The 13,847-nt window shown below is 36.5% G+C and overlaps 1 protein-coding gene across 1 annotated transcript in view; it reads right to left on the bottom strand.

The window, feature by feature from the left end:
* Nucleotides 1-12,501: 12,501 nt before the first annotated feature.
* LOC144958680 (beta-1,3-galactosyltransferase 5-like) overlaps nucleotides 12,502-13,847 on the bottom strand; it is an 8,353-nt gene continuing 7,007 nt past the window's right edge. Inside the window, exon 2 of the mRNA XM_078890812.1 lies at nucleotides 12,502-13,847. This exon is cut by the window's right edge and continues 1,163 nt beyond it. The gene's annotated coding sequence lies outside the window, so the exon portion shown is untranslated.

Genomic DNA, 13,847 nt, shown 5'->3' with positions numbered 1-13,847 from the left:
GGAGGGACTGTTCGTGCTCAGGAATTTGTAGACAACAGTACAAATCTTATAGGCAACTCTTTTTTCAACAGGAAGCCAATGTAACTCACGGAGAAGAAGAGTTGCTGACGGGTATTTTTTGTTATTGCGTACAATGAGCCTGGCTGCGTTATTTTACCTTTACGCAAAGCCACCTGCCCATAAATCAAGAGATGATCTCCTAACTGTTCACAAGCGAACTGTCAAACGAGCAATCGATAATTGGATAAGAATCTCAAGATCTCATATAATAAGGTAAGTTTTGGAGAGGTGATATCCCCCCACCCGTCATCGGACAGAACTTTCATTGCGTTATATCATATGAGCTCCGCCTCCTCTTTCTATTCCGGAGTGACGAGATTAGACGAGAGGACGCGAGAAAAAAAATGGTCACGTGTTGGGCAAGTCGATCGGTCGGCGAGCTTCGGCGTTGAACTATAACTCCGTAATGTTGTGAGCTCCTTAGCCAATCGCTTACTATTACTATCTATACTGAAGCAACTGCGAATCGAAGGCAAAGGGCGATAATCGTGAAAACCCTAGCCTGTGTTAAGTAATTTATATTTTACTAGTTCCTTCCCTTGGACCGTTGAGCGAGTCAGGCGTGTACCGAGGTTACCTTTACTTTGTCGTTGTCCATAGCTTGGCGTGTACCCGACGAAGCATAGATAGGTAACACGGGTAGTTTGTGCGAGGAAGGGAGCAACTAGCAGGCAGCAGCTTCTTATGGTTCACACTATTATGTTATGACGATCGACCCAATCAGCAAAGTCCGGTCCGCATTCGTGCACCGTCGCGAACCCGCCTGGTCACAACACACCTTTCGACTAGATGCTCTGCCGTTTCGGGTTCTTGCCCACAGCGTGGACATATTGGACAGGAAGTTAGACCCCACTGATGTAACGTACCGGCCGTTAGGCAGCTCCTCGACCGAAGCCGATTCGCAGCTACCCAGTGTCTCCTCTTACTGGTATCAAAGCCTGGCAACTTCTCACCAAGCTTAGAGGAGTGTAGGTCACCGCCCCCACGAGGGATTGAATTTGTCCAAACCGACTTCCATCTCGTATGTGCAGCTCTGTCCGTAGTCAGGGATTCTGCGTACAAGGGTTGCCGGACTTAATTCGGCTCGAAACGGGGGCACCGTTCATTATGCGCATGAGAGGGGTATCCCCATTCCCTCTCTCTTTGATCTTACTTTGCCAGTTTCCCGTAATGGTCTCCCTCCGGACATCGGGGGCTGGATCGCCGCCATTATCGGGCCCCATTCTCTAGGGGTTGTTGCTAGCGTTCCCGACACTATGTGCATCGACTTGCGAAGTTTTACATCCACCTTCTCAACGTTTCTGCTTCTACCCCACACTGGAGCGCAATACTCCGCGGTGGAATAGCATAGTGCCAGGGCAGATGTTCTCAGGAGCGGTTGGCTAGCGCCCCAAGTCGATCCCGCCAGCTTCCTTAGAAGACTATTCCGCTTCTCTATCTTCCGGCAACCCCTTCGAAATGAACCCGATAGGTAAGACTGCGATCCAAAGTCACCCCTAAATATTTTGGACGCGGCTCATATGGGAGTGGCTGGTCCCCGACTAGGACATTCAGTTTACGGGTGTGCCAACCACTGCATAAGTGAAATGCAGTGGCCACGGTTTTTGAAGTGTTCATCTTCAGGTACCACTTGTCAAAGTAGGATTTGAGTCTGGTGACGTCCTCGCTGAGTACGCTCTCGAGACGGGTCCACACTTTACTCTGAGTAACGAGTGCCCAGTCGTCTGCATATCCCAGCCTCAGGGAGGAAGTGTTCGGCATATCGCTAATGTAAACGTTAAACAACATTGGCGCAAGTACCGACCCCTGAGGGACCCCATTCTTCAATTTCCTTACTTTGCTCGTGACGTCTCCCAGCGCGACGTGGAATTGCCTTTCCCCTAAGATCGAAGAGAACAACTTCAAGGTCTTTTTGCACTAGCAGGCTGTCAGCTGTCGCCAAAGCGATACTGATACCTTCTATATCTAATGATTTTTTTTTTTCGTAACATCTTTAGATATTAAGAAGAAAGAAGATGTTCTGTGCATTGAGAATTATTATTATGATTATTGATCCCTTTTTTCTGACCTATTTGGGGGGATCGATAGGCTAATATTAGAGCACTCGCGTCACACGCAAAGGAACCGAGGTTAATCCGAGTGAAGTCGTGATTTAGTTATGACTCACCATCGTTGTTAACACAGTAGTGATTGGATAGCTGGGTCTTATACATCTGAGAGAAAGTACTTTGTGATACACTTGCTTCCTATCCAAACGGTTGCTATCAGACGCTATTATCTTTCTCACAAAATAGAAATCGGGAGAAGCTCCGTCTCCATGAGCCCAATGGCTCTAAAGGTCTACAATTCTATGCACAAGACCAGAAATTTGAACTTGAAGTCTAAAAGAAGGGAGGGGGATGCATTATTCATGGCTATATGTAGAAATGCGCTAAATGAATGTTCATATTTATTTACTAAGTACCACTGTTACTACAACAACAACAACAACAACAACAACAACAACAACTACTACTACTACTACTACTACTACTACTACTACTACTACTACTACTACTACTACTACTACTACTACTACTACTACTACTACTACTACTACTACAACAAAAACAACAACAACAACTACTACTACTACTACTACTACTACTACTACTACTACTACTACTACTACTACTACTACTACTACTACTACTACTACCACTGCTAATACTACTACTACTACTACTACTACTACTACTACTACTACTACTACTACTACTACTACTACTACTACTACTACTACTACTATACTACTACTACAACAACAACAACAACAACAACAACAAATACTACTACTACTACTACTACTACTACTACTGCTACTACTACAACAACAACAACAACAACTACTACTACTACTACTACTACTACTACTACTACTACTACTACTACTACTACTACTACTACTACTACTACTACTACTACTACTACTACTACTACTACTACTACTACTACTACTACTATACTACTACTTTAACAACAACAACAACAACAACAACAACAACAACAACAACAACAACAACAACAAAGGAGAGATGATCTTTAAATAATAAAGGTCTAATATTATATATGTTTTCATGGCGTTCCAGTGACTTTGTGAAAACATTTTAATTATACAAGATAGCACATAAAGTTGATTGTCTTAGCCCGTGAAAGGAAGAGTACGGGTTTACAAAATAATGTTACGGCTGCTCTCTTGACGAAAACGTTTAGCTTTGCCTATACCAATGTATAAAGTGTAAGAGGTATAACATGATGACTTCAAAGTTTATCAACATCGCCATTTGAGGGTTAACTCACTCAATCCTAGAGATTTTTGCTACTTTTCAAAATTGAACAAAATGTATTTAAAATGAGCATGTATCTACATCGAGGCGACCAAAAGAGACTATTTTTAGAAGGCCCTGATCTACATATATAGTTTTATTCAACTATCATTAACATGTAAAAACTAAAAACATTAGCTTTGATACTGCACCTATATTTTGTCTCAGAAAATTGTAATAAATAGGCATGGGGTAAAAGTAACCCTAGTAAACTACGGATATAGTCAGTGTTAGGGTTGAGTGATTGCAAAATGAAGAACTCATACACGTGAAGTAATGTAAGATGATTAAGATTAAAGTGTTAAGATGCTTATCTTTTCAACATCAAGGTACTTCAGTAACAGCTTTTTGTGTGTAACCCAGACCCAGAATGATTGCGAGATCTGTTAAATAGATTATCTATAATTGTGATAGACTTATACTTATATTTAATACATGTACATAAAAAGTAACCTAAAGCCTAAAAAAATAATTTAAAAAATTGAGCGTTTATATAGCGCAATTTCCACTAAACATACTCAAAGCGCTTTACAAGGGGTCCCTGGTCAACAGCAACATTTAACATGTAGGACGGGACATAACGCCTGTTAGGCGATATTACAATTTTTCGGACAAAGACAACGCTTTTAACGGCCAGGTACTCATTTTACACCTGAGTACGGTGAGAGAATGTGAGTAAAGAGCCTTTTCCAAGGACTCAACTATGCGCCGAACCTGAGGCTCGAACCCAGGACCTTCCGATCCGAAAGCGAGTGTCATACCACTAGACCACATAGCCGCACTACTACTACTACTACTACTACTACTACTACTACTACTACTACTACTACTACTACTACTACTACTACTACTACTACTACTACTACCACCACCCCCACCACTACTACTACTACTACTACTACTACTACTACTACTACTACTACTACTACTACTACTACTACTACTACTACTACTACTACTACTACTACTACTACTACTACTACTAAAGGTTAACAGAGAAAGGCATACGAGTTCCTTGTAATTAAGGAGTTGAAATAAAGTTGTTTTGCATTGAGCCAGAACTCAACAGTCTTTAATTGAAAAAAAACAAACTAACAAAATCCAAACAAACCAACCCCCCCCCCCCACAAAACAACAACAACAACAACAACAAAATAAATAAAAACAACAAAAATAACAACAACAATAAATAAACCAACAATGTGCATCAAATATGAAATAAAAATACCCGGTTTTCGAGGAAACCAAAAATTACTCTTATTTTTGTTTCACTTTAAACTGTATCGATGGAAACCACAACTTGCATTATGAATTTACCTCTGATGTTATTATTATGAGGAATAGTTATCAGTCTCCCCTACCCATCTGTATCTGAGGGCCATTATACAACTTGTTAAATCCAAAGAAACTAAAAACAGATTACAAGTTTATATTATACATATCACTTTTATTGTTCATGATGAAAATCACAAAAATATAGATTTGATGTATCTCTACTACAGGTATGCTTGTATTCCAATCCTGTGAGGAGAGAGAGAGAGAGAGAGAGAGAGAGAGAGAGAGAGAGAGAGAGAGAGAGAGGGAGGGGGGGGGGATTGATATATATTACTAAGCTGTACGGTCCCATTAAAAAAATCTGTGATGAAATGCAACAAAAGGTCCCCAGCAACAGCTTTGGCCTAGAAAGGCCTCTGTTTAACAAAATTGGAAAGAGGTTTGCTTGAAAAAAAGTTCTGTCAAAATATTGAATGAACCAATTTTATCTGCTCCAAGGAAATAAAGGAAAATAAAGCCATTCAGAATCAAAGAAAAGTTTTGTGATTTTTCTTAAATTGAAATTTTATACCAATTTGACCGTGCAAGTGAATTCAAGTGATTATCTAAGATAATTTGCAATTAACTTGATTTGGATTGCCAGAAACATGTTGCAAACTATCTGAAAAAATAATATCTACTTATATCTCTCTTGAATATCCGGTACATAAAAGCTGAACCTAACAGTATCAATTCATGTTAAAATCTGCATGTTGCTCTTCCACTCATTTCCCTCCTTCAGTTTGATTCCTGTGCACATTTAGTGAAAATTGTACAACTGTTGGTACATTCAAAAAAAAAAAAAAAAAAAAAAAAAAAAAAAAAAAAAAACAATAAAAAAACCCCAAACAAAGACATTTTAAATGAGACCCTGGAGCGCGAGTCGTATGATGAACTATTATAAGTTTATATATGTATGTAATAGCCTTACAATAGGGGGGTATACGACCTAACTCAGAATGGAAATGTTGCAATAGTGGGCAGGAATCTCAACTTCGGTTAAAGCTGGATTAAATTAATACTAATACATTTTAAAGACCGAATATATCCGTTTTCCAAATCGAATTCATGTTTTCCAGTGCACATTCAACATAAACAGTTGTATTACAGGAATAAAATGAAAACAAAATGAAATGCAACAAAATAAATAAATATCATCATTATCATCATCACCATCATCATCGTCGTCGTCATTGTTCTCGTCGTCATAATCATCAACATTATCATCACAGCCTTTCTGTCCATTAGGCAAGGGCCAAGGGAACTCACTCTGATTATGTCAACAAATTAGTTTCCCCGACGACTCAGTTTATCGTCTGCTACTTGATCTTCTGAATACCGGTCAATAACAAAGTAGCATTTTACTTACGATTTACATCAAAATTCACCCAAAACAAGATGCCGAGGCAACCTCACAACAAAATAAGCGATAAAGACAAACGAAGACAGTATGGCTGTTTTGACAGGGATGAGGATTACATTCTACTCGCTCAGCAAATGGGATTAAATCGGTCAACAGCGAACGGCTTCCTCCGTGGTGAGAAAAGGATTGAACCGCCGATTACAAAATAACTTGCTCAAAAATCGAAATTGAACCCGGTACCTTCGATCAGGAGTGAATGTCATAAAATTAGTGACAGTCTGCACAGGTCGCAAATTCTGCCTTTGTGTTCCATTTCTTGAATTGAATTCTTTTCCATTTAATCAATTTATTTGCAAAGTGTCTGCTGTTTATAAATATAGCAATGACTATCCCGCACAAATCTTTGGGCCTCTTTTTCGCTCACGAAGTGCCCGAATTCGCGTCAAAATATGGGACGAAGCCGTTTCGTATATGCTATTTAAAAAAAAATTAATTACGACGCTGTTTATCGATGAATATGACCGAAAGTTGGCACACAGAAAAAATGTCATTTTAGATTATGCCAAGCGACAAAACTCGTGCGATTACCAGAAGACCGTTAAAAATAGATTTTTACTCTTTGGAGTAAAATATTTCTAAAACTACCGGGCGTGGAGGTTTTGTCGCTGACAAGGTAATACATGAACATTTCTTCTTTTTGGTTGTAAAATTTCATATGAATATTACGAGTACTTTTCCCGTATTTTACAAAACACCATCCTAATTTGCTCTTCAAGTTGCAATCTTTTAATCCACTTATTACGCAAGATACATCAAAGGTCGAAAAAAATGCCGAAAAAGCGTCCCATATTTTCGCGTTTTTTTCCTCTTTGCCGGTCATCCAAATAAATGACACCTTTGAAACTGCATAACTTGTTTATTTATGAATGGATTTTCAAAATTCAAAAACATTTTTACTCAGTGGAGATAGGGATTTGATATTAGACAAAAAATTTCCTCAAAAAGGGAAAAAAAAACATTTTTCATAGTCATTGCTAATAAATAGGACCATGACACTTAAGTGAACACCGGGTAATCGCATACTCTACCCATGTGTCTCATTCTTCGAATCATATTTAAAAGGCTTCAACAGTCGTGACGTCACTTCCCTCGTAATGACGCATAGTAACTTAGTAACTGGTTCTAAACTATCAGAACAATGGCGGACGCCCTTATGAATATAATACTTTTCCGACGAGCATAAACGTGTATCCAGATGAGAAAAACAGTATATATCTGATCATGTTTTGACTTTTATACATTATGATAACATGATATGTGAAACATTTCTAGCCAGCATGAAGAATAAAGAGTACCGATTTTCTTGGTTTTGAACCAAACTGCTCTTAACTGGGCGGACGTGGCATCAGGCTATGGAATCCTATTATACGCAAGACCATAGTACTTAAGTCTACACCGGTTAATCGCATGTTCTGCCTAAGAAGTGCATTTCTCCAATCAGAATTTCTAAGCAAGACAATGATACTTTAGCTCGCTTTGGGCAATCACACAGTTCATCCTCATTCACCTGCACGGATCGTAACCTAATTTACGCTATAATCTGCAAACGTTGCCACAAGACCTACGTGGGAGAAACTGGCAGGAGACTAAGCGTCAGGTTTGGACAACACCTGCAGTCTATTGAAAACGACGAGGACAAATCTGTCGCCCACCACTTCAATGGGTCCAGTCATCGAGGATTCCACGACATCCATATTGCCGTCCTTTAGTTCCTTCACACCACTAAACAACATAGAAAATATAGGGAGGCAGAACGGATACTAAAACTGAACACCCTCACGGCATGAACTCGAGACTGGAGCTCATTTAAATATTATACTACCTTTGTCTTTAGCCCATCCATCGTATTTTCCTTTTATTACAAATCAGTATCATTACTGCTACTACTGTTACTACTACTACTACTACTACTACTACTACTACTACTACTACTACTACTACTACTACTACTACTACTACTACTACTACTACTACTACTACTACTACTACTACCACTACTACTAAAAGTACTAATGTACTTTCTGCTGTTGCTACTGCCACTAATGTTTATGCTTATACCGACATCCTTTAATTTTTGTATTTATTTCCAATTCCATTATATTTATTTTCCAACAACAGTCTCGGGTCTACACGTTTTTCTATTCCACTTTCTAATTTCTAAACTGCATTACACAGTTCCTCTCCGCCTCACCTCTTTTCACAATTGCGCACCTTTAAGAAATATCTATTATTCTATTTTAATTCGTGCTTCCTTACAAAGTATCATACTATTTCCTGCCAACCAATGTTTTGTTTATTCATCGTAACAACGCCACTACCACATCACATTCATCCGTAGCGTTTCATTCATCGTTTTGTTGATAAAGGGGAAACATTCAATTTCATATTAATTATTTCTTGGAGCTTCGAGCAGTAACATTTACATTGTAAATTATTCTAACACTGGTATTGACATTTCTCGACAATTTCTCACAATCGTCTATTCGGAATGAATAGAATTTTTGTTATAAAAGAATCCACGAAGAGTGAATATTTTGTGCCTCTATATAAGTATAAGAGTTTATGCAACAAAACAATCGTATTGTAAAATGACAATCGTTAAAGCGTGACCAAAACAACCTGTTTTTAAAGTCATATAAATTTGTTACCCATTTCCTCAAAACGGTATCATGTCGGGCTGATTGAAAATGTTCAAAATTGATTTTATGCACGAAATCTATAAAACTTGTGTCGAGTTTTTTGTGTTTTATTGAAGAGAGTGATTAATGTATAGTCTGGAGGGCAGAACAACATAGATATAAAATCGTTTGATACAATATTATGGTTGTGGTTTAGAGACGATAATATCTCACTTAATGCAAGACAATAATAAGGTTACACATAGTTTTGTTTGTTGGTCCGTTATATTTCCGGATGGCAATGTTGTGAGATTCTCAGTGAAACGCACAGCATCTATTCCCGTCACCAACATTTGATATCATTTGATCTCTTCATCATCACCACAACGACATCATCATATTAGGAAACACAAGTGTGATGTAAAAAAAAAAAACCCCAACTGGTTCCAATCTTATTTGAAGTGTAAAAAACCATTCTTCCGGAGGACTGGATACCTGTAATTGATCTTCTGGTTCCAGATTGATGGCATCTTTTTTTTCTAGTCTAAATAAATGCTGGTCGTCTATCAAAGATCCTCTTCTCTCGCTCTTTTATGTCCAATAATCTTAAGAATCTGCCTACGGTATACATCCTGCTACTAACTGAAACTAATCAAGTTTTGCACCTTATAATTCAATATGTAACCTTTTCATTATAAGTCCTCCAAAAAAATGGTCAAATACACACTTCCCATCAGTTTGGAACCAGAAGAGTAGAAGGTGTGACGTCGCCATTTCTCTATTCTATTACGATCGCAACTAGACTTTCTGTACTTCTCATTACTGCCTCCACCACCAATATATATTTCAACCACAAATTATCACAAACATACGATAGGTGATATTCATTTAGCACAGGGACCAACTCCCTCTCTCCTTCCAGTTCTAGTGCATCCTAAAATCTTGACAGAAAGAGTTCTCTTAGGTCAGTTTTAAATCTTTCGGTGCTACAAAAACAATTGACAAATTGACAAAAACAAAAGATGATAGATTTTCGAGAGGATTTTAACATGAGAGGACTAACAAGTTGAGAGCAGGCCCTAAGAGGACAACAAAGGGGATAGAATAAACAGCAAGATTGCTCCCCCCCCCCCCCCTTCCTATAATACGAATATCTACCATAAATAAACCTCAAGTCCCAAACCCAAGACTTCAAGGAATCGTGGGTCAAATGTGCACATAGGTCTCATACTTGTCCCTGGCACGGGGAAGCCACCCCGCCCCCACCCCCCCCCCCCCCCCCAATGGATTATCATCATTATTGCGAAAAAAAGAAAATTGTTATAAAGACAATGGGGGTGGGCGGGGGGGGGGGGGGGGGCAAAAAAATCACACTTCAGTGAGCATGCGCGTTGGAGACCTGGATGAAAGGTTGCCAGTTTGGCATTTCGACACCAAATTTGGTCTTTTTTCCAAAGTTTGAAACATTCTACTTGTTTAATCGATAAATGCGCACAAATCTCACGTAAACCGACAAAAAGGGTGAAACCAAGACACTTCCCTGTGACTAGTATGGGACAGGAAATGAGGATTTATTTTTCGCAGAACAACAAATTAAAAAAAAATGGTACTTTCCCATAATTTTGGCATTTTGTTATAACTTTTTCGCAATCTTTCATCGTCAGTACAGGCCCAGCCTCCTTGGCTCGGTTAGGACTGACCAACATGTGCCAGCGCCCGTGGGTCAGTACTGACCAATAGCCATTCCGTTCGATTATCTTATAGTTTGAGCCTTCAGTTCTTCAATCAACATACAGTGAATAGACTTTTGAAAATAGTTGAATAAACATTGAAGTTGTTTTATTTTGAGCCTAAAATTTAAAATAAAGTAATAATAATAATAATAATAATAATAATAATAATAATAATAATAATAATAATAATAATAATAATAATAATAATAATAACAATAATGATGATGATGATAATAATAATAATAATAATAATAATAATAATAATAATAATAATAATAATAATAATAATAATAATGATGATGATGATGATGATGATAATAATAATAATAATAATAATAATAATAATAATAATAATAATAATAATAATAATAATAATATAATAATAATAATAATAATAATAATAAACAAGTTGAAAATGAATGAGTCAAAAACAGAAGTGATGATTGTGGGAAATAGAGGGCAGTTGAAGGTGAATGATGGTCTTGAGGTGTTGATTGGGGGTGAAAAGATCAAAGTTTCAAAGACTGTGAAAAATTTGGGTGTCTATTTTGATTCAGAAATGAAAATGTCAGCTCACATTTCTGCTCTCTGTAAATCTTTATACTTTCAATTGAAGAAAATCAGTTCGATCCGTCAGTATGTTGCAATTGGAACATGTAAAACATTGGTTGTTTCCCTCATTTTTTCGAAACTAGACTATTGTAACTCGCTGCTTGTCAACTTGCCTCAGGCTTCTATTAAACAATTGCAACTACTGCAAAACAGTGCTGCAAGATTAGTTTTTGGCAAAAAAAAAATTTGATCATGCAACCCCTTTGTTGGCCTCTCTCCACTGGTTGCCCATTGAAAAGCGCACATATTACAAAGCAGCGTGTCTTGTTTATAAGTGTTTGGCTGGTATAGCACCGGCATATCTCACAGATCACGTGGTCATGTGTAAATTTGAAAATTACACTTTAAGATCATGTAATGACCAAACGAAAATTTCGGAAAAAAGATCAAGAACAAAATTTGGTGATAGATCGTTTGCTTGTTTCGGCCCCAAGATTTGGAATGAACTACCACGTGGTCTGAGGGAGTGCAAGTCTTTACCTACTTTTAAAAAGAATCTCAAGACACATTTTTACTGTATTTGTTTTTCTTGACTCTATATGAATCCTTGATTTGGCTATGAATTGTTATTGTTGTTATTATTTTATTTTTTTATTTTTTCACTTAAAATTGATATTTATATTGTAAAGTGCCCAGAGCTTGTGTTTTACACGAGAATGAGCGCTATATAAATGTGTATTATTATTATTATTATTATTATTAATAATAATAATAATAATAATAATATCAGGAAACATATACTGGAGTTTTACTTATTTGAATAATAGCATGTTTCTTTCTTTATAAATATTATAAGACCTGTTCTTGAGTACGGGAACAATGTTTGGAGCCAATATATCTAAGGCAGTCAATAGGTCTTGAAAATATTCAAAGACGAGCAACACAATTGCTTCCCGGACTCGAGTACATGTCATATGACGAACGTTTATCATTCCTCAATCTACCTAGTCTCAAATACAGAAGAATTAGGGAGACTTAATTCAGCTCTACAAGATAATACATAATATAAATGATATAAATCCATCAATTTTGTTTACATTTTCCAAGGTTACGTAAACGGTTATAGTGAAAACATGGAATAAGATAAGATAAGATATAATTCATTTCTCCAAAAAAATGGAAATTCGTTTACAGACGTGATATGCATGAAAATGTATAAACACAAAGTTGAGAATATATGGCGACAATGTATATATATATATATATATATATATATATATATATATATATATATATATATATATATATATATATATATATCGTTGTTGCTTTCATGATTATTGTTGTCATTATTATTTCATTATACTATGACCTTTGTACATTTATGATTCATTCGATCATGAACAATTTTCAATCACCGGTATTCTATGATAGTATTTTTTGATATTACATTGCCATATTGATCTAATATTACTTTTCATTACATTCAAATTTGTGTGAAACTGTCAGTGAATGGTACAATTCAAGCTATTTGAGATTATGTAATTATATACTATTGTAAATGACATTTAAAGGACAGTTCCTATATTAAACCTTTAGCAAGATAAGATAAGATAAGATAAAAAAATAAAACATGATCCATTTATTGCTCTAAAAAAATAAAGAGTGTGTTGTCTCAAAACGGATCAATCACTGCATGAGCGTGAGGCAGGCATGAGTGAAGGAAACATCAACTAAAGTGAGAATTGGCGAGTAAAGCTAATTAATGATTGGCAGTCAAATGGCGAAGTGAATCGTAACCATGAGAATCATTGAGAACAATTAATGTACAAAGCATTCTAAAATTATGCGAGACATGCAAAGTTAAAGACCCGAAAACTATCACAGGCTAACATTGAATTAACTCTTTACCTTCTTTCATAAGCACTCTTTATTATAAAGTCAAACACTGAAATTGAAACTCTAGGTTTGTATTTTTTGGTCTCTCGTTCGTTGCTGATGATTAGGAACTTGGGATCAGGAAATCTTTGACACAAAATAAGTCTCCTGTTTTTGTTGTTTAAATTGAAGGTAATAGACTTTCAGCGAAAACAAACATGCACCAATAATATTTTATACAAGCTGAATTCATCATGGCTAAATCATTCTGAAAATCAGGCTCCAAATAATTCTTGTTTTGATTTTTTGTTCTCACAAGCGCATTAATTTTGAATAATTAATTTTACAGTGGTCTAAAAACAGATCGACAGTAATTTTTGAGGAATTTTGTCACTTGCTTCATAAAATATCAATATATAGACAGTATAAATTGATGCATACTCGTTTATTTGTGACTTATTGTTTATTTTGCCACCTACAACTACTTTTTAATAGTTATTTTTTTTCTATTATTTGCTATGGAATGTGAGTGGTCAAAGGTAGGAGCACGTGTTTTACCACGTGCTGCCATTCTAGTTTTGTTTTGACGGCGACAGGTTATGGTTAGCTCTTTCAAGTTCTAAAATTAGACTAAGTTCCTACGTCACTTTAAAAAGATGAATGAAGTTTGTGACGTCAATTATTTATTTTTAGGTAGGTAGGGTTGGATTCGAAATGCCGTATTTTCTCTCTATGGGTTTCAATTCGCAATGTCAAACCAGGAAAGCCACAAAGCACAGTTGATTTGTAAATGCTAGAAAATACGTTGTTTCAAGTGGCATCGTAACTGGACTCCCAATAAAGAATAAAGATTCCAATTATCAAGTAGTTTAATAGTCTTCAATTAAATATGGTATGAATATTT

The sequence above is a fragment of the Berghia stephanieae genome, chromosome 13, assembly GCF_034508935.2.
Source record: "Berghia stephanieae isolate SIO BIC M18660-M18661 chromosome 13, UCSD_Bste_1.3, whole genome shotgun sequence".
Taxonomy (NCBI): Eukaryota; Metazoa; Mollusca; class Gastropoda; order Nudibranchia; family Aeolidiidae; genus Berghia; species Berghia stephanieae.
The sequence above is the reverse complement of the archived record's forward strand: the minus strand, read 5'-3'. Positions and strand labels throughout refer to the sequence as shown.